The 21,465-nt window shown below is 43.8% G+C and overlaps 1 long non-coding RNA gene and 1 other non-coding gene across 2 annotated transcripts in view; both read left to right on the forward strand.

The window, feature by feature from the left end:
* Positions 1-21,465, forward strand: part of LOC134343841 (uncharacterized) — an 81,806-nt gene that overhangs the window by 3,312 nt on the left and 57,029 nt on the right. The window lies entirely within an intron of this gene.
* Positions 3,263-3,376, forward strand: trnal-caa (transfer RNA leucine (anticodon CAA)). Its single transcript has 2 exons — positions 3,263-3,300; positions 3,331-3,376. It is a non-coding gene; the product is annotated as a tRNA-Leu (tRNA).

The raw sequence follows: 21,465 nt of genomic DNA on the forward strand, positions 1-21,465 counted from the left end.
ATTCATGAGAATGATCCAGGGAATGAAAGGGTTAATATATGAGGAGCATTTGATAGCTCTAGGCTAGTACTCACTGGAGTTTAGAAGAATGAGCAGGGTTGGGGGGTGGATATTGAATGGCCTAGATAAGAGTTTCCTATAGTTGGTGATGTGGGGGGAGGAGTTCTAGGATGTGGGCAAAGCCTCAGAATAGAGTGATGATCCTTTAGAAGTTCAAGGTAAATGTTTTATCGAAGTACATGTATGTCACTGTATACAACCCTGAGATTCATTTTCTTGTGGGCATACTCAATAAATCCATGATAGACATAATGAAAGACCGCACCAATTTGGATGCTCAGCAATTGTGCAAAAGGCAACAAAGTGGGGAAATACAAAATGAGGAATAATTAATAAATAAATAAATAAGCAACAAATATCAAGAATATGAGATGAAAAGACCTTGAAAATGAGGACATTTCAATGATGGGCAAGTGAAGTTGAGTGAAGTTATCCACTTTGGTTCAAGAGCCTGATGGTTGGGGGCTAATAACTGTTTCTGAACCTGATGATGTGAGTCCTGAGGCTCCTGTACCTTTTTCCTGATGGCAGCAGCAAGAAGAGAGCATGGCCTGGATGTTAGAAGTCCTTGATGATGGATGCTGCTTTCCTACAACAACGATCCGAGTAGATGTGCTCAATTGTGGGAGAGCTTTACCTGTGATGGACTAGGCTGTATCCACTATTTTTGTAGGATTTTCCATTCAAAAGCTTTGGTGTTTCCATACCAGACTGTGATGCAGCCAGTCAATAGGAGTCACTCTCCACAACACATCTATAGAAGTTTGTCAAATTTTTAGATGTCATTCAAAATCTTCACAAACTCCTAAGGATGTAGAGGTGCTGCATGCTTTCTTCATAATTGCACTTATGTGCTGAGCCCAGGGGAGGTCCTCTAACATGATAACACCAAGGAATTTAAAGTTGCTGACCCCCTCTGACTCTGATTCTCTGAAGAGGATAGGCTCATGGACCTCTGGTTTCCTGCTCCTGAACTAATGATCAGCTCCTTGGTCTTGCTGACATTGAGTAAGGAGTTGTTGTTGTGACACCACTCAGCCAGATTTTTAATTTCCCTCCTACATGCAGATTTGTCACCATAAGACGGTAAGATATAGAAGTGGAATTAGACCATTTGGCCCATTGAGTCTGCTCCACCATTTTATCATGGCTGAGCCATTTTTCCTCTCTGCCACTATCTCCTGCCTACCCTGCCCCCAACGTATTGCTTCATGCCCTGACTAATTAATAATCTATCAACCTCTGCATTAAATATACATAAAGATTTGGCCTCCACATCTCCCTGTGACAAAGGATTCCTCAGATTCACCACTTTCTGGCTAAAGTAATTCCTCATCTTTGTTCTAAAAGGACTCCTGTCTATTCTGAGGCTGTGTCCTCTGGTCTTAGACTCTCCCACCTAGGAAACATCCTCTCCACATCCACTCTATTGAGGCCTTTCACCATTTGATAGGTTTCTATGAGGTCACCCCTCATTCTTCTGAATTCCAGTAAATACAGTCCCAGAGACATCAAATGCTCTTCATATGACAAGTCATTTAATCCAGGTATCATTTTCAAAGGTCACCACCTTTGATTCGGCCTACAGCAGTGGTGTCATTAGCAAACTTAAAGATGGCAGACACAAAATACTCTGCAGATGCTGGGGTCAAAGCAACATGTACAACACGCTGGAGGAACTCAGCAGGTCGGGCAGCATCCCTAGAAATGAACAGTCAACGTTTTGGGCCGAGACCCTTCGTCAGGACTGTAGGGGGAAGGGGCAGAGGCCCTATAAAGAAGGTGGGGGGAGGGTGGGAAGGAGAAGGCTGGTAGGTTCCAGGTGTAAAACCAGTAAGGGGAAAGATAAAGGGGTGGGAGAGGAGGCAGGGAGGTGATAGGCAGGAAAGGTGAAGAAGGAATAGGGGAAAACACAATGGGTAGTAGAAGGAGGCAGAACCATGAGGGAGGTGATAAGCAACTGGAGGAGGGGGCAGAGTGAAACTAGGATGGGGGAGGGAATTACCAGAAGTTGGAGAATTCAATGTTCATGCCAAGGGGCTGGAGACTACCCAGACGGTATATGAGGTGTTGCTCCTCCAACCTGAGTTTGGCCTCATCATGGCAGTAGGGGAGGCCATGTATGGACATATTGGAATGGGAGTGTGAAGCAGAGTTGAAGTGGGTGACAACCGGGAGGTCCTGTCTGTTGTGGCGGACGGAGTGGAGGTGCTCGACGAAGTGGTCCTCCAATCTGCGTCGGGTCTCACCAATGTAGAGGAGGCTGCACCGGGAGCACCGGATGCAATAGATGACCCCAACAGACTCACGTGAAGTATTGCCTCACCTGCTTTCCCTGCCCCACCCCTTGATCTTTCCCCTTACTGGTTTTTCATCTGGCACGTACCAGCCTTCTCCTTCCCACCCTCCCCCCACCTTCTTTATAGGGCCCCTGCCCCCTCCCTCTTCAGTCCTGACAGAGGGTCTCGGCCCGAAACATTGACTGTTCGTTTCCACAGATGCTGCCCGACCCGCTGAGTTCCTCCAGTGCATTGTGAGTGTTGCTTAAAGATGGCAGAGCTGTGCTCAGCCGCACAGTCATAAGTGTAAAGTGAGTAGAGCGGGGCTCTAAACATAGTTTAGAGGTGACGAGGTGACAACAGAGATGAGGAGGAATTTCTTTAGCTAGAGTGTGCTAAATCTGTAGAATTCATTGCCACAGATGGCTGTGGAGACCAAGTCATTGGGTATATTTAAACCAGAGGTTGATAGGTTCTTGATTAGTCAGGACATCAAAGGTTATGAGTAGAAGGCAGGAAAATGAGGTTGAGGGGGATAATAAAACAGCCATGATTGAATGGCAGAACAGACATTGATGGGCCAAATGGCATAATTCTGCTCTGGTATTTTATGGTCTAATCTTCAGAGAAACGTATGGTGTTGCCTCTTCATAAGTTTGTCGAATGTCCAGCAAAGTTATATTTTGAAGAATTTGCGGCAGAAATCCCACACCAGTGTTGCTGCTGCAATTCCCTGTCCAAACAGGGGTGTCACTGTAGGACAGATGTTGAAGATGCAGAATTTTTACAGTGACGTGAATATGTCTGAATTTGAGTAAGCAAACAGCGTAAGGAAGTAAGAAAAACAACATGAGGTATGTCTGCACGATCTAATTCTCTAGCAGAGGAAGCCATTTCAGTGAGGGAGCTGGATAGCAAGTCATGTCAGGATGGCCGAGTGGTCTAAGGCGCCAGACTCAAGGAATAAAGTCCTTCTGTAATAAAGTGGGTGTTCTGGTCTCCAAATGGAGGCGTGGGTTCAAATCCCACTTCTGACATGAAATTTTGGGCAGTGCAGTGGAGTTTGAACATCCTCCCTGTGTCCATCAGTGGTAGAATAAAAATGGCATTATAATGGAGGAGTTATTATTTCCAATATGGTCAATGCAAGATCGATGGCCCATTTCCATGTTTGGTACCACCACAGTGTAGTGGTTAGTGCGACACTTCTACAGTTTGGGGCAATGCAGAGTTCAATTCCGCTGCCATCTGTATGAAGTTTTTATGTTCTCCCTGTGACCATGTGGGTTTCTTCACACAGTCCAAAGACGTACTGGTTAATAGATAAATTGTCTTGTGATTAGGCTAGTGTTAATAGATGGGTTGCTGGGTGTGGCTCGTTGGGCCAGAAGGGCTTGTCCACACTTTGTCTTTAAATAGTAAAGAAATGAAAAATAATTTCACCACATATGGCATGTTTACTGCAGTCTAGAGGGATGGGGTTGAAAGGGATAATAAATCAGTCATGATGGAATGGAGGAGCAGACTCGATGGACCAAATGGCCTAATTCTGCTCATATGTCATATGATCTTTACTCATAGTGAGGTAGGAGTATTATTTTCCCTCCATTTTTCTTTTATCCATGTGCCCAAGTGTTCCTTAAATGTTCCTATGGTATCTGCCTCTATCACCACCCTTGGCAGCATGTTCTATGCACCCACCAGTCTCTGTGTAAAAAAACTTACCTCTGATAACTCCCCCTATACTTACCTCCAATCACGTTAAAATTATGTCCCTTCATATTAGCCATTTCCACCCGGGAAAAAGTCTGTTGCTCTCCACTCAGTCATTGCCTTTTATCATCTAGTACATCTCTATCAAATCACCTCTCATCCTCTTTCGCTCCAAAGAGAAAACAGCTTGCTCAATCTATCCTCATAAGACAGACTCTGTAATTCAGCAGGGTCCTGGCAAATTTCCCCTGCATCCTCTCTCAAGCTTCCACATGCTTCCTATAATAAATTGGTCAGAACTGAACACAATATTCTGAGTGTGATCTAAACAGGGCTTTATAGAGCTGCAACATTACCTCATGGCTCTTGAACTCATGAACTGATGAAGGCCAACATGCCCTATGTCTTCTAAACAACCTATTACATAACCTACACGTTTGTTCTTCTTAATGTTTATGTATGCTTTAGGAATAGGAGGCTTTCTGCATGATCTTTGAGAATTATTTTCTCTTCAGTTGAGATAACTTATTATCTTCTTTGTAAAGCTTGACAGATATACAATTAGATTGCAGTTTATGCAATGAAAACATATTTAACATTCCTGAAAGTGGACTTTGCTCTCTCTTTGCTTCAGCTTCCTTATAATTAGGGTGTTCAGTAAATAACAAGATTATTCTATCACTGCATGACTGTATAATTATAAATAAGCATTTAATATCTCCTGGTTTGCAACTTTGAATGGAAAGGCTGTGGGCTGTAATGAAACCTAAGAATTATTCTCCTAGATGCCCCCATCTGTTTTGATTTTATTTTGAAATACAGCGCACAGTAACACGCTCTTCCAGACCAGTGAGCCCATGCCGTCCAATTACAATACTGTGCAAAAGTCTTCACACCTTAGATATTTTATATGCCTTCAGATGGTACGGCCTCCACAGAGTCCTGATCTCAACATCATCAAGGCTGACGGGATTACTTGGACAGACAGAAGCAAGTGAGACAGCCAAAGTCGCAGAAGTCCTAGATGCTTGGAGCAAACTACCAGCTGAATTTTTTTATATAAAACTGTATGACAGTGTATTTAAGAGAAACGATGCAATTTTAAAGGCAAAGGATGGTCATGCCAAATATTGATTTGATTTAGTTTATTTTACTGTTTGCAGCTCTTCATAGCAATTTTTTTGATATTTAGACACTTTGCATTTCATTATTTTTGAAAGCATCTTCACTTTTATGACGTGCCTAAGACTTTTGCTCAGTATTGTATAACTATGCTCTGATTCAGATTCATTTATGATCAATCACATCTTGAGGCTCCCTGCTGGTCAAGGTCATCCATGGATGTTGCGTCCCAACTAGTTGTAAAAGAGCGCCTGAAGGCTTTGTGTGTCAATGCAAGGAGCATTCGTAATAAGGTGGATGAATTGAAAGTGCAGATTGTTATTAATGATTATGATATAATTGGGATCACAGAGACATGGCTCCAGGGTGACCAAGGATGGGAGCTCAACGTTCAGGGATATTCAGTATTCAGGAGGGATAGACATGAAGGAAGGGGAGGTGGGGAGGCGTTGCTGGTTAAAGAAGAGATTAACGCAATAGAAAGGAAGGAGATAAGCCGGGAAGATGTGGAATCGATATGGGTAGAGCTGCGTAACACTAAGGGGCAGAAGACGCTGGTGGGAGTTGTGTACAGGCCACCTAACAGTAGTAGTGAGGTCGGAGATGGTATTAAACAGGAAATTAGAAATGTGTGCAATAAAGGAACAGCAGTTATAATGGGTGACTTCAATCTACATGTAGATTGGGTGAACCAAATTGGTAAAGGTGCTGAGGAAGAGGATTTCTTGGAATGTATGTGGGATAGTTTTTTGAACCAACATGTCGAGGAACCAACTAGAGAGCAGGCTAATCTGGACTGGGTTTTGAGCAATGAGGAAGGGTTAATTAGCAATCTTGTCGTGAGAGGCCCCTTGGGTAAGGGTGACCATAATATGGTGGAATTCTTCATTAAGATGGAGACTGACATAATTAATTCAGAAACAAAGGTTCTGAACTTAAAGAGGGGTACCTTTGAAGGTATGAGACGTGAATTAGCTAAGATAGACTGGCAAATGACACTTAAAGGATTGACGGTGGATATGCAATGGCAAGCATTTAAAGGTTGCATGGATGAACTACAACAATTGTTCATCCCAGTTTGACAAGAGAATAAATCAAGGAAGGTAGTGCACCCGTGGCTGACAAGAGAAATTAGGGATAGTATCAATTCCAAAGAAGAAGCATACAAATTAGCCAGAGAAAGTGGCTCACCTGAGGACTGGGAGAAATTCAGAGTTCAGCAGAGGAGGACAAAGGGCTTAATTAGGAAGGGGAAAAAAGATTATGAGAGAAGACTGGCAGGGAACATAAAAACGGACTGTAAAAGCTTTTATAGATATGTAAAAAGGAAAAGACTGATAAAGACAAATGTAGGTCCCCTACAGACAGAAACAGGTGAATTGATTATGGGGAGCAAGGACATGGCAGACCAATTGAATAATTACTTTGGTTCTGTCTTCACTAAGGAGGACATAAATAATCTTCCAGAAATAGTAGGGGACAGAGTGTCCAGTGAGGTGGAGGAACTGAGCGAAATACATGTTAGTAGGGAAGTGGTGTTAGGTAAATTGAAGGGATTGAAGGCAGATAAGTCCCCAGGGCCAGATGGTCTGCATCCTAGAGTGCTTAAGGAAGTAGCCCAAGAAATAGTGGATGCATTAGTGATAATTTTTCAAAACTCGTTAGATTCTGGACTAGTTCCTGAGGATTGGAGGGTGGCTAATGTAACCCCACTTTTTAAAAAAGGAGGGAGAGAGAAACCGGGGAATTATAGACCGGTTAGCCTAACGTCGGTGGTGGGGAAACTGCTGGAGTCAGTTATCAAAGATGTGATAACAGCACACTTGGAAAGCGGTGAAATCATCGGACAAGGTCAGCATGGATTTGTGAAAGGAAAATCATGTCTGACGAATCTCATAGAATTTTTTGAGGATGTAACTAGTAGAGTGGATAGGGGAGAACCAGTGGATGTGGTATATTTGGATTTTCAAAAGGCTTTTGACATGGTTCCACACAGGAGATTAGTGTGCAAACAAAGCACACGGTATTGGGGGTAAGGTATTGATGTGGATGGAGAATTGGTTAGCAGACAGGAAGCAAAGAGTGGGAATAAACGGGACCTTTTCAGAATGGCAGGCGGTGACTAGTGGGGTACCGCAAGGCTCAGTGCTGGGACCCCAGTTGTTTACAATATATATTAATGACTTGGATGAGGGAATTAAATGCAGCATCTCCAAGTTTGCGGATGACACGAAGCTGGGTGGCAGTGTTAGCTGTGAGAAGGATGCTAAGAGGATGCAGAGTGACTTGGATAGGTTGGGTGAGTGGGCAAATTCATGGCAGATGCAATTTAATGTGGATAAATGTGAAGTTATCCACTTTGGTGCTAAAAATAGGAAAACAGATTATTATCTGAATAGTGGCCGATTAGGAAAAAGGGGAGGTGCAACAAGACCTGGGTGTCATTATACACCAGTCATTGAAAGTGGACATGCAGGTACAGCAGGCGGTGAAAAAGACGAATGGTATGCTGGCATTTATAGCGAGAGGATTCGAGTACAGGAGCAGGGAGGTACTACTGCAGTTGTACAAGGCCTTGGTGAGACCACACCTGGAGTATTGTGTGCAGTTTTGGTCCCCTAATCTGAGGAAAGACATCCTTTCCATAGAGGGAGTACAAAGAAGGTTCACCAGATTGATTCCTGGGATGGCAGGACTTTCATATGAAGAAAGACTGGATGAACTGGGCTTGTACTCGTTGGAATTTAGAAGATTGAGGGGGGATCTGATTGAAACGTATAAAATCCTAAAGGGATTGGACAGGCTAGATGCAGGAAGATTGTTCCCGATGTTGGGCAAGTCCAGAACGAGGGGCCACAGTTTGAGGATAAAGGGGAAGCCTTTTAGGACCGAGATTGGGAAAAACTTCTTCACACAGAGAGTGGTGAATCTGTGGAATTCTCTGCCACAGGAAACAGTTGAGGCCAGTTCATTGGCTATATTTAAGAGGGAGTTAGACATGGCCCTTGTGGCTACGGGGATCAGTGGGTATGGAGGGAAGGCTGGGGCGGGGTTCTGAGTTGGATGATCAGCCATGATCATAATAAATGGCGGTGCAGGCTCGAAGGGCCGAATGGCCTACTCCTGCACCTATTTTCTATGTTTCTAACTATCTGTGATACGTAAGGTAGTACGCAAGCCAGGGCAGGACGATATGGAGAGCATGCTGTTGCCCATGCAGCAGGCTCCCCCTCTCCATGCAGCTGATGAACCCAAAGGAACGGCAGAGGCCAATACAGTTTAGCACCAGTAGATTTTTGGGGTTTACTCCCAAAGCCTTCACCATGAGTGTGAACGTTTGAAATCAGAGTTTTCCTTCTCCCAGATGAGCTGCCAACCCTGGCTGTTGAACCCATCTGACTGAAGCGGCTGTCAGTAGAAACATTTCCACCGGGCTTCATAGCTAAGCCAGATTTGGTTGTCCTTTTCCTATCTGCATACAGGTTACAGAGACTAGGGCAACAAAGAGGGAGACGCTGGAGGCCGAGGAGCGGCTACAGGATTGCTTGGAGTCAGTGGACTAGGCCATGCTCAAGGACTCGTCTGTGGATCTGAATGAGTACACCGTGGTTGTCAGGGACTTTACAAAAAACAGTTGTAGGTCTTTCAGAGTCTACCCCAACCAGAAGCCCTGGATGGGGCATGAGATCCGCAATCTGCTGAGGACCAGAGCACTCTAGTCTGGTGACCAATAAGCTAAAAGAGGTCCAAGGACAATTTCCGGAAAGCCAATGGTGAAGTGGCAATTTCTGCCTGAACTCGAATCAATGAAGGATGCTCAACAGTTGTGGCAGGGCTTGAATGCCATCACCTCTTATAAAGTGAAACCAAGTGAATTAAGCGACACCAGGGCTTTGCTTCCAGGTTCGCTCAAATCCGTCTAGGCTCACTTTGACTGTCAAAATGTGGAGGGACCATCACGAGCTCCCACAGCTCCCAGTGATCCTACGATTTCAGTCTCTGAGGCCAACGTGCAAGCAGCCTTCAGGAGGGTGAACCCACAGAAAGCATCCCGATCAGACAGAGGACCTGGCTGAGTGCTAAAGATCAGTGCTGAACAACAGTCTGGAGTGTTGACAGAGATCTTCAACCTCTCGCTTCCGCAGGCTGAGGTGTCCACTAGCTTTGAGTGGGCTTCAGTTACACTGGTGCCCAAGAAAAACATGGTAGCCTGCCTGACTCAGTGAGTCCACTAGCACTGAATACACAGTGATGAAGTGTTTTGAGAGGTTGGTGATGAAACATATCAACTCCTGCCTGAGGAGTGACCTGGATCTGCTCCAATTTGCCTACTGGTACAACAGGTCCACAGCAGATGCCATCTCACTGGCTCTTCACTCAACCCTGGAACATCTGGACTGCAAAGATGCACACATCAGATGCCCTTTATCAACTACAGCTCAGCATTCAATACAATCATACACTTAAAGCTTCAAGACCTTGACCTCAATACCTCCTTGTGCAATTGAATGCTTGATTTCCTCATTTGCAGACCCCAGTTAGTTTGAATTTTCAGCAACATCACCATCAGCACAGGTGTACCAAAAGCTGTGCCCTTAGGCCCCCGCTCGACTCACTTTACACCTATGACTGCGTGGCTAAGCACAGCTCCAATGCCATATTCAAGTTTACTGATGACAGTATTGTTGGCCGAATCAAAATAGGGGACTCGAGTTAGGGGGTCAGACAGGCGATTCTGTGGGTGCAGGAAAGAAACACAGATGGTAGTTTGCCTCCCAGGTGCCAGGGATGTTTCTGATCGCATGTACGATATCCTGAAGTGGGAAGGAGAACAGCTGGAGGTCGTGGTACATATTGGTACCAATGAAATAGGTAGGAAAAGGGAGGAGGTCCTGAAAACAGACTACAGGGAGTTAGGAAAAAAGCTGAGAAGCAGGACCTCAAAGGTACTAATCTTGGTATTACTGCCTGTGCCATGCGACAGTGAGTATAGGAATAGAGTGAGGTGGAGGATAAATGTATGGCTGAGGGATTGGAGCAATGGGCAGGGATTCAGATTTCTGGATCATTGGGTCCTCTTTTGGGGTAGGTGTGACTTGTACAAAAAGGATGGGTTGCTCTTGAATCTGAGGGGGACCAATATCCTGGCAGGAAGGTTTGCTAAGGCTATTGGGGAGAGTTTAAACTAGAATTGCTCGGGATTGGAACCGAACTGAAGAGACGGAGGGAGGGGCGGTTGGATCACAGATAGAGAAAGCTTGTAGGCAGTGTGAGAGGGAGGATAGGGAGGTGACAGAGAAGGGATGCGCTCAGACTGATGGTTTGAGATGTGTCTATTTTAATGCAAGAAGCATCATGAACAAAGCGGATGAGCCTAGAGCATGGATCAGCACTTGGAGCTGTGATGTTGTGGCCATTACAGAGACTTAGATGGCTTAAGGGCAGGAATGGCTACTTAGAGTGCCAGTCTTCAGATGTTTCAGAAAGGACAGGGAGGGAGGCAAAAGAGGTGGGGGCATGGCACTGTTGATCAGAGATAGTGTCACGGCTGTAGAAAAAGAGGAAGTCATGGAGGGATTGTCTACTGAGTCTCTGTGGGTGGAAGTTAAAAACAAGAAGGGGTCAATAAGTCTACTAGGTGTTTTTTAATAGACCACCCAATAGTAACAGGGACATCGAGGAGCAGATAGGGAGACAGATTCTGAAATGGTACAATAATAACAGGGTTGTCGTGATGAGAGATTTTAATTTCCCCAATATTGATTGGCATCTCCCTAGAACAAGGGGTTTAGGTGGGGTGGTGTTAGTTATGTGTGCTTAGGAAGGTTGTACTTGATCTGGTATTAGGAAATGAACCTGGTCAGGTGTCAGGTCTCTCAGTGGGAGAGCATTTTGGAAATAGTGATGTGAGGGGGTCCAGGAGTGCCCTTATTAACTATTTGAAGAGAGACAAAGAGAGTCATTTATCATTGATGGTTTGTTTTGAAAAAGAGAGAGACGAAGATTTACGGTTGGACTGTCACGTCAGGGCACAGGAGGTGACTTTGGAGTTTCACTTTGAAGATAACACTAAGCAGCTCGAAGGTTGCTATGGTGACCGCCAGCACATTATTGATATTCCTTTCAAGGATTTGTTGCTTGCTTGCATTTCTTTGCAGACAAAGGAGGGAGGGACTCTCTGAATGACAGGTGATGCTCAGCCTGGTGAGTTAAATAGGAGGTCAGATGATACAGACCTCAGACACATGATCGGGACACTGAATGAGCATTGTTGTGCCCGCAGATAAAGTGTTTTTGGAGGATCGATCAGGCGGATTGATCCAGTTGCTCTGCCAGTGAAAATTCAAAGGCAAGACTGGTGGGGAATTGTCCATGTGTCCGACCCTGGCCTGGGTAGACAGCTCAACCACACTGAAGTACGGTCCCCTTTGTTGTTAAAGTCACAGTCGGTGACTTGTGAAGGATTTCGGAGGACGACGAGAAGATCAACTGCAACAGCTCACCTGAAGACTCAACTCACTCTCTCTCTCTCTCTCTCCATCGCTATTCAACTAAATCCCACGAACTGAACTGAACTGAACTTTACTCAACATTGTAAGACTGTATCTTTTTACCCCTAGACTTAAAGAAGCTTGGTTTTTCATACATATTTTTCCACACTTACTGATTTACATATATATATATATATATATAATATGTAATTATTGCTAACCTGCTTGATTTGGGGATACGAATTGACAATAAACTGGACTGGTCAAAGAACACTGAGGCTGTCTACAAGAAGGGTCAGAGCTGTCTCTATTTCCTGAGGAGAATGAGGTCCTTTAACATCTGCCGGACGATGCTGAGGATGTTCTACGAGTCTGTGGTGGCCAGTGCTATCATGTTTGCTGTTGCGTGCTGGGGCAGCAGGCTGAGGGTAGCAGACACCAACGGAAACAACAAACTCATTCGTAAGGCCAGTGATGTTGAGGGTATGGAACTGGACTCTCTCACGGTGGTGTCTGAAAAGAGGATGCTGTCTAAGTTGCATGCCATCTTGGTCAATGTCTCCCATCCACTACATAATGTACTGGTTGGGCACAGGAGTACATTCAGCCAGAGACTCATTCCTCCGAGATGCAGCACAGAGCGTCATAGGAAGTCATTCCTGCCTGTGGCCATCAAACTTTACAACTCCTCCCTTGAAGGGTCAGACACCCTGAGCCGATAGGCTGGTCCTGGACTTATTTCAAAATTTACTAGCATAATTTACATATTACTATTTAACTATTTATTACTATTTTCTACTACTATTCTATTACTATTTATTATTTATATACCAGGAAAGTGGATGAAGGGAAGGCAGTGGATATTGTCTACATAGACTTCAGTAAGGCCTTTGACAAGGTCCCGCGTGGGAGGTTAGTTAGGAAAATTCAGTCGCTAGGTATACATGGAGGGATGGTAAACTGGATTAGACATTGGCTCAATGGAAGAAGCCAAAGAGTGGTAGTAGAGAATTGCTTCTCCGAGTGGAGGCCTGTGACTAGTGGTGTGCCACAGGGATCAGTGCTGGGTCCATTGTTATTTGTCATCTATATCAATGATCTGGATGATAATGTGGTAAATTGGATCAGCAAATTTGCTGATGATACAAAGATTGGAGGTGTAGTAGACAGTGAGGAAGGTTTTCAGAGCCTGCAGAGGGACTTGGACCAGCTGGAAAAATGGGCTGAAAAATGGCAGATGGAGTTTAATACAGACAAGTGTGAGGTATTGCACATTGGAAGGACAAACCAACGTAGAACATACAGGGTTAATGGTAAGGCACTGAGGAGTGCCGTGGAACAGTGGGATCTGGGAATACAGATACTAAATTCCCTAAAAGTGTCATCACAGGTACATAGGGTCGTAAAGAGAGCTTTTGGTACATTGGCCTTTATTAATCAAAGTATTGAGTATTAGAGCTGGAATGTTATGATGAGGTTGTATAAGGCATTGGTGAGGCTGAATCTGGAGTATTGTGTTCAGTTTTGGTCACCAAATTACAGGAAGGATATAAATAAGGTTGAAAGAGTGCAGAGAAGGTTTACAAGGATGTTGCCAGGACTTGATAAACTCAGTTACAGAGAAAGGTTGAATAGGTTAGGACTTTATTCCCTGGAGCGTAGAAGAATGAGGGGAGATTTGATAGAGGTATATAAAATTATGATGGGTATAGATAGAGTGAATGCAAGCAGGCTTTTTCCACTGAGGCAAGGGGAGAAAAAAAAAACAGAGGACATAGGTTAAGGGTGAGGGGGGAAAAGTTTAAAGAGAACATTGGGGGGGCTTCTTCACACAGAGAGTGGTGGGAGTATGGAATGAGCTGCCAGACGAGGTGGTAAATGTGGGTTCTTTTTTAACATTTAAGAATAAATTGGACAGATACATGGATGGGAGGTGTATGGAGGGATATAGTCCGTGTGCAGGTCAGTGGGACTAGGCAGAAAATGGTTCGACACAACCAAGAAGGGCCAAAAGGCCTGTTTCTGTGCTGTAGTTTCTATGGTTCTATGGTTCTATTTCTATGACTATTACCATTTACTATTTACTAATAGTAATATTACTATTACTACTTCTATTACTATTTCTTATTTATGGTGCAACTGTAACGTAAACCAATTTCCCCCGGGATCAATAAAGTATGACTATGACTTATCTTCACTTAGTTTACTGTATTGTGTAGTTACTAATAAATATTATTAGTTTATAGCAATACTAGACTCCAAAGTAGTTTCTATTTCTTCTGGTTCTTTATTCCCATCACGGGGTACGTGATCAGAATTCTATCTCCTTTACCATACCATTGGAGACAGATAGGAGCAGATAAGTCAGGAAAATGTGTAATTGGAGTAAGGGGAAATACGAAGCTATCTGGCAGGAACTTGGAAGCATAAATTAGGAGCATATGATCTCAGGGAAATATAGGGAATGTGGCAAATGTTCGGGGGATATTTGCGTGACGTTCTGCATAGGTACATTCCAGTGAGACATGGAAAGGATGGTAGGGTACAGGAACCATGATGTATAAAGGCTGTAGAATAGCTAGTCAAGAAGAAAAGAGAAGCTTACGAAAGGTTCAAAAAACTAGGTAATGATAGAGATCACAAAAATTATAAGGCTTGTAGGAAAGAGCTTAAGAATGAAATTAGGAGAGCCTGAAGGGGACATGAGAAGGCCTTGGCAAGCAGGATTAAGGAAAACCTAAGGCATTTTGCAAGCATGTGAAGAGCAAGAGGATAAGATGTGAGAGAATAGGACCAATCAAGTGTGACAGTGGAGAAGTGTGTATGGAACCGAAGGAGATAGCGGAGGTACTTAATAAATACTTTGCTTCGGTATTCACTACGGTAAAGGACCTTGGTGATTGTAGGGATGACTTACAGTGGACTGAAAAGCTTGAGCATATAGACATTAAGAAAGAGGATGTGCTGGAGCTTTTGGAAAGCATCAAGTTGGATAAGTCACCGGGACTGGACGAGATATTACCCAGGCTACTGTGGGGGGGGGGGGGTGAGGGAGGAGATTGTTGAGCCTCTGGCAATGGTCCTTGCATCATCAATGGGGATGGGAGAGGTTCCGGAGGATTGGAGGGTTGCAGATGCTGTTCTTTTATTCAAGAAAGGGAGTAGAGATAGCCCAGGAAATTATAGACCAGTGAGTCTTACTTCACTGGTTGGTAAGTTGATGGAGAAGATCCTGGGAGGCAGGATTTATGAACATATGGAGAGGCATAATATGGTTAGAAATAGTCAGCATGGCTTTTTCAAAGGCAGGTTGTATCTTACAACCCTGATTGAATTTTTTGAGGATATGACTAAACACATTGATGAAGGTAGAGTAGTAGATGTAGGATTTCAGCAAGGTATTCGATAAGGTACCCCATGCAACGCTTATTGAAAAAGTAAGGAGGCATGGGATCCAAGAGTACGTTATTTTGTGGATCCAGAACTAGCTTGCCCGCAGAAGGCAAAGAGTGGTTGTAGACAGGTCATATTCTGCGTGGAGGTCAGTGACCAGTGGTGTGCCTCAGGGATCTGTTCTGGGACTCCTTCTCTTCGTGATGTTTATAAATGACCTGGATGAGGAAGTGGAGGGATGGGTTAGTAAATATGCTGATGACACAAAGGTTAGAGATGTTGTGGATAATGTGGAGGGCTGTCAGAGGTCATTGATAGGATGCAGAACTGGGCTGAGAAGTGGCAGATGGAGTTCAACCCAGATAAGTGTGAGGTGGTTCATTTTGGTAGATCAAATATGAAGGCAGAATATATTATTAATGGTGAGACACTTGGCAGTGTGGAGGATCAGAGGGATCCAAGTCCATAGGACACTCAAAGCTGTTGTGCAGGTTGACTGTGTGGTTAAGAAGGTACATTGGCCTTCACCAACTGTGGGATTGAGTTCAAGAGCCGAGAGGTAATTTTTTTTTTAGATTATGAGAACACTCAGTCCTCTTTTATTGTCATTTAGAAATGCATACATGCATTAAGAAATGATACAATGTTTCTCCGGAGTGATATCACAGAAAACAAGACAGAGCAAAAACTAACACTGACAAAACCACATAATTATAACATATAGTTACAGCAGTGCAAAGCAATGCCATAATTTGATAAAGAACAGACCAGAGGCACAGTGAAAAAAAAGTTCTCAAAGTCCCGAGTCCATCTACTCCCGAGTCCCCGATAGCAGGCAGCAAAAGGGAGAAACTCCCTGCCATAAACCTCCAGGCACTGTCAACTTGCCGAGACCTTGGAAGCAGCCGACCCTGAGTCCATCTGTCCGAAAACTCCGAGCTTCCGAGCAGCCTCTCCGATACAGTCTCCCGAGCGCCATCCCCTGCCAAGCGCTTTCAACCTCTCCCTGGCCACTGAAACACACAAAGCCGAGGATTTCAGGGCCTTTGTCTGAAGTACTCCATCTGCTAATGTTATAGCTATATAGGACCCTGGTCAGACTCCGCTTGGAGTACTGTGCTCAGTTCTGGTCACGTCACTACAGGAAGAATGTGAAAACTATAGAAAGGGTGCAGAGGAGCTTTACAAGAATGTTGCCTGGATTGGGGAGCATGCCTTTTGAGAATAGGTTGAGTGAACTTGGCCTTTTCTCCTTGGAGCAATGGAGGGTGAGAGGTGACCTGATAGAGGTGTATAAGATGATGAGAGGCATTGATCATGTGGATAGTCAGAGGCTTTTCCTCAACGCTGAATTGGCTATAACGAGAGGGCACAGTTTTAAGGTGCTTGGAAGTAGGTACAGAGGAGATGTCAGGGGTAAGTTTTTACACAGAGAGTAGTGAGTGTGGGGAATGGGCTGCCAGCGATGGTGGTGGAGGCAGATACAATAGGGTCTTTAAAGAGACTCTTGGATAGGTACATGGAGCTTAGAAAAATAGAGGGCTATGGGTAACCTGAGGTAATTTCTAAAGTAAGTATATGTTCGGCACAGCATTGTGGGCCAAAGGGTCTATAGATTTTCTATGTTTCCATTATATTCTTTCTTTTATTCATTTGCTTAGTTTGTTGTATTTTGCACAGCAGTTGACACCAAATTTGATGAGGTCTTTCATTGATTCTATTATTGGATATATTGAGTATGCCCTTGAAAAAGAATCTTAGGGTTGTATATGGTGATATATTTGTACTTCGATAATAAGTTGGACTTGGTTGTCAGTGGCTATTTGAGATATGCTCTATTGGGAGCATATAATCGATATTGGAAGCTTAGCCCCTCTACCACACCCCAGTGATAACAACCTGAAGGAAGTAATTCTGCTCCAATGTCTTATGGTCTTCTTGTGCTCATGTTCAGTTAAGTATCAAGTTTGAAAATGAACCTGAAACCAGCTAGGATACTGGCTTTCTTCTTCCCTGCTGCAGTTAAATGCAAATTACATTTTATGTTTATTGCATTGCTGAGAGAAGCACTCTCTATATGCCATGCAAAATTATTAATTGAGAAAGACCTTCCCTGCTCAAGGACTCGCTCACTTCACCATCTTTTATCTTCATTATTAAACATATAAAAATGATGCTTAGAATGAGAAAAATTAGTTTGCTGCCATCAGGCTAGCTCTTACAAATGAGACATGTACAATTTACAGTCAGGAACCACGTGGTTCATTCATTGTTGTTCCCATTTTCTTTGGAAATTAGTAATGAGGAGTACTCCCAACCACACAACTTTATTATTTCCTGTCAGAGTCACCTGATATACAGCTGTGGCCAGCCACGACTGTATGGCTAGGCACAGCTCAAATGGCATCTATAAATTTGCAGACAATACAGCTATTGTTGGACAATTTTAGTTGGTAATGAGGACATGTACAGGAGCGAGATACATCAGCTGGTTAAGTGGTGTTGCAGCAACAACCTTTGGATCTCCCCCTCCTCCCACTTTCAAATCTCTTACTATCTCTTTCAGTTAGGCCTGACGAAGGGTCTTGGCCCGAAACGTCCACTGTACCGCTTCCTATAGATGCTGCCTGGCCTGCTGCGTTCCACCAGCATTTTGTGTGTGTTGCTTGAATTTCCAGCATCTGCAGATTTCCTCATGTTTGCGTTTTTAAATTTCACGACATATGGCTTTGCTATTTCAACATGGTTGATCCAATTTTCATCTCAGCCCCAGTCTCTTGCCTTCTCTCCATATCCCTTCATGCTCTGACCAATCAAGAATCTATCAATCTCTGCCTTAAATTTACATAAAGACTTAGCCTCCATAGCTGCTGGTGCCAAAAAAGTTCCACAGATTAACCACTCGCTGGCTAAAGAAATTCCTCCTTATCTCTGTTCTAAAAGGACATCCCTCTATTCTGAGGCTATGTCCTCTAATCTGCGACTCTCCCACCATAGGAAACATCCTCTCCACTTCCACTCTATCAAGGCCTTTCACCATTTGATAGGTTTCAATGAGGGCACTCCTCATTTTTCTGAATTCCAGTGAATACAGGCCCAGAGCCATCAAACTCTTTATAATGACAAGCCATTCAATCCTAGAATCAATTTCATAAACCTCCTTTGAACCCTCTCCAGTTTCAGCATATGCTTTCTAAGATAAGGGGCCCAAAACTGTTCACAATGCTCCGTAGCTTTATAAAGTCTGAACACTACATCCTTGCTTTTATATTCTAGTCCTCTTGAAATGAATGCTAACATTGCATTTGCCTTCCTCACCACAGACTCGACCTCCAAATTAACCTTTAGGGAATCTTGCACAAGGACTTCCAAGTCCCTTTGCACTCAGCTTTTGTGCATTTTCTCGCCATTTAGAAAATTGTCAACCCTTTCATTTCTTCTACCAAAGGGCATGACCGTACACTTCCCAACGCTGTATTCCATCTGCCATTTCTTTGTCCGTTCTCCTAATCTGTCTAAGTCCTTCTGTAGCTTCTCTACTTCCTCAAAACTACCTGCCCCTCCACCTATCTTCAGATCGTCTGCAAACTTTGCAACAAAGCCATCAATTCCATCATCCAGATCATTGACATATAAGGTAAAAAGAATCAGTCCAACACAGACCCCTGTTGAACACCACTGGTCACCGGCAGCCGGCTAGAAAAGGCTCCTTTTATTCCCACTCCTTGCCTTCTGCCAATCAGCCACTGCTTTATCCATGCTAGAATCTTTCCTGTAATACCGTGGGCTCATAGCTTGTTAAGCAGCTTCATTGGCTGTCACCTAGTCAAAGGCCTTTTGAAAATCCAAGTACACAACATCAACTGATTTTCCACTGTCTTTCGTGCTTGCTGTTTCTTCGAAGAATTCCAACAAATGTGTCAGGTAAGATTTTCTCTTGATGAAATCATGAAGAGCCTATTTTATCATGTGCCTCCAAGTACCCAGAGACCTCATCCTTAATAATTGACTCCAACATCTTTCCAACCACTGAGGTCAGACTAACTGGCCTATAGTTTCCTTTCTTCTGCCTCTGTCCCTTTATGAAAGGGAGTAACATTTCCAATTTTCCAGTCTTCCAGAACCATTCCAGAATCTAGTGATTCTTGAAAGATCATTACTAATGTGTCCACTATCTCTTCAGCCACCTCTTTCAGAACGATGGTGTGTACGCCATCTGGTCCAGGTGACTTATCTATCTTAAGACCTTTTCAGTTTCCCAAGAACTTTCTCTCTAATTCGGGTAACTTAACACACTTCATGCCCCCGACACCCGGAACTTCCACCATACTGCCTGTGCCTTCCACAGTGAAGACCGATGCAAAATATTTATAAAGTTCATCCGCTATTTCATTCTCTCCTATTACCACCTCTCCAGTGTCGTTTAATTTAAATTTATTATTTTTATATATTTTTTTATCATTATTGTACTCCTTTATCTTACCGTGTTGTTTTTGTGCTGCATCAGATCCGCAGTAACAATTATTTTGTTTTCCTTTACACTTGTTTACAGAAAATCGAGTCTTAAATCTTGCATCTAGTTCAGTGCACAGTTGAGCTAAAATTTCAGAATGTGAAATATTACTGTCCACATGGGAGAGTAAGATACATCAGGGAGATTGAAGTCCTGGTTTGTTTAATTGTTATTCAACTATACCTGTGAACACAGACAAATGAAACAGCGTGTTTCCAGGGCTGAGGTGCAAAACAAAGTGCCAACAGTCGCACACGACAGAAGACACATAGTCATAGTCATACTTTATTGATCCCAAGGGAAATTGGGTTTCGTTGCAGTTGCACCAACCAAGAATAGAATATAAATATAGCAATATAAAACCATAAATAATTAAATAATAATATGTAAATTATGCCAGAAAATAAGTCCAGGACCAGCCTATTGGCTCAGGGTGTCTGACCCTCCAAGGGTGGAATTGTAAAGTTTGATGGCCACAGGCAGGAATGACTTCCTATGATGCTCTGTGCTGCATCTCGGTGGAATGAGTCTCTGGCTGAATGTACTCCTGTGCCCAACCAGTACATTATGTAGTGGATGGGAGACATTGTCCAAGATGGCATGCAACTTGGACAGCATCCTCTTTTCGGACAGCACCGTCAGAGAGTCCAGTTCCATCCCCACAACATCACTGGCCTTACAAATGAGTTTGTTAATTCTGTTGGTGTCTGCTACCCTCAACCTGCTGCCCCAGCACACAACAGCAAACATGATACCACAGACAATAACTATAATAGCAGAAAAACATAATCACAAAGAAAGAAACTCTTAGTTAGAAATATGGATGATAGAAAAATGGAGGGCTATGTAGGAGGGAAGGGATTAGATTGATCTTAGAGTTGGTTAAAAGGTCAGCACAACATTGTGGGCCGAAGGGCCTGTACTGTGCTGCACCGTGTGATGTTCTAGGCAGTAAAGAATCACTTCTCTCTTTAAACATTCTCTTCTGCGACTGCAGAACATTTAAAAGACTTCATTATTTACCAAGTATTAATTTCTAAGTAAAAATTTTAATAAGGCTAATGATTGCATTGCAGCGCACACAAAATGCTGGAGGAACTCAGCTACACAGGCAGCATCCATGGAAATGAATAAACTGTCGACATTTTAGACTCAGACCCTTCATCAGGACTGAGAAAGAAGGGGGAAGATACCAGAATGAAAATATAGGTGGAGGGGATGGAGGATACCTAGAAGATGATAGGTGAAGCCAGGTGGTTGGGAAAGGGAAAGGCGAAGGAATCTGATAGGAGTGGAGAATGGACGATAGGAGAAAGGGAAGGAGGAGGGGACCCAAGGGGAGGTGGTAGGTAAAGTGCCAGTGGCGAATAGAAGAAGAGGGGAGGAGAAGGGAATAAATTTTGCCAGAAGGAGTAATCGATGTTCATGCCATAAGGTTGGACTCAGATGGACTGTGAGGTGTTGCTCCTCCACCCTGAGGATGGTCTCATCGTGGCATGAGAGGAGTCCATGGACCAAAATGTCTGAATGGGAATGGGAACTGGAATTAAAATGTCTGGCCACCAGAAAGTTCTGTTTTTGAGTGGCGGTGCTTGGCAAAAGCGATTCCCCCAATTTACGAAGGGTCTCGCCAGTGTAGAGGAGGTCACATTGGAAGCACCAGATACAATAGAGGATCCCAGCAGATTCACAGGTAAAATGTTGCCTCACTTGGAAGGATTATTTGTGGCCCCGGATAGAGATGAGGGAGAAGGTGAATAGGCAGGTGTAGCACTTTGACCACGTGCAGGGATGAATGTCAGGCTGGAGATTAGTGGGGAGGGATGAACGGACAAAGGAATCACAGAGGGAGAGATCCTTGTGGAAAGCAGTGAGTGGGGAAGGAGGTAGAGAT

The sequence above is a fragment of the Mobula hypostoma genome, chromosome 3 (genome assembly GCF_963921235.1).
Source record: "Mobula hypostoma chromosome 3, sMobHyp1.1, whole genome shotgun sequence".
Classification (NCBI taxonomy): domain Eukaryota; kingdom Metazoa; phylum Chordata; class Chondrichthyes; order Myliobatiformes; family Myliobatidae; genus Mobula; species Mobula hypostoma.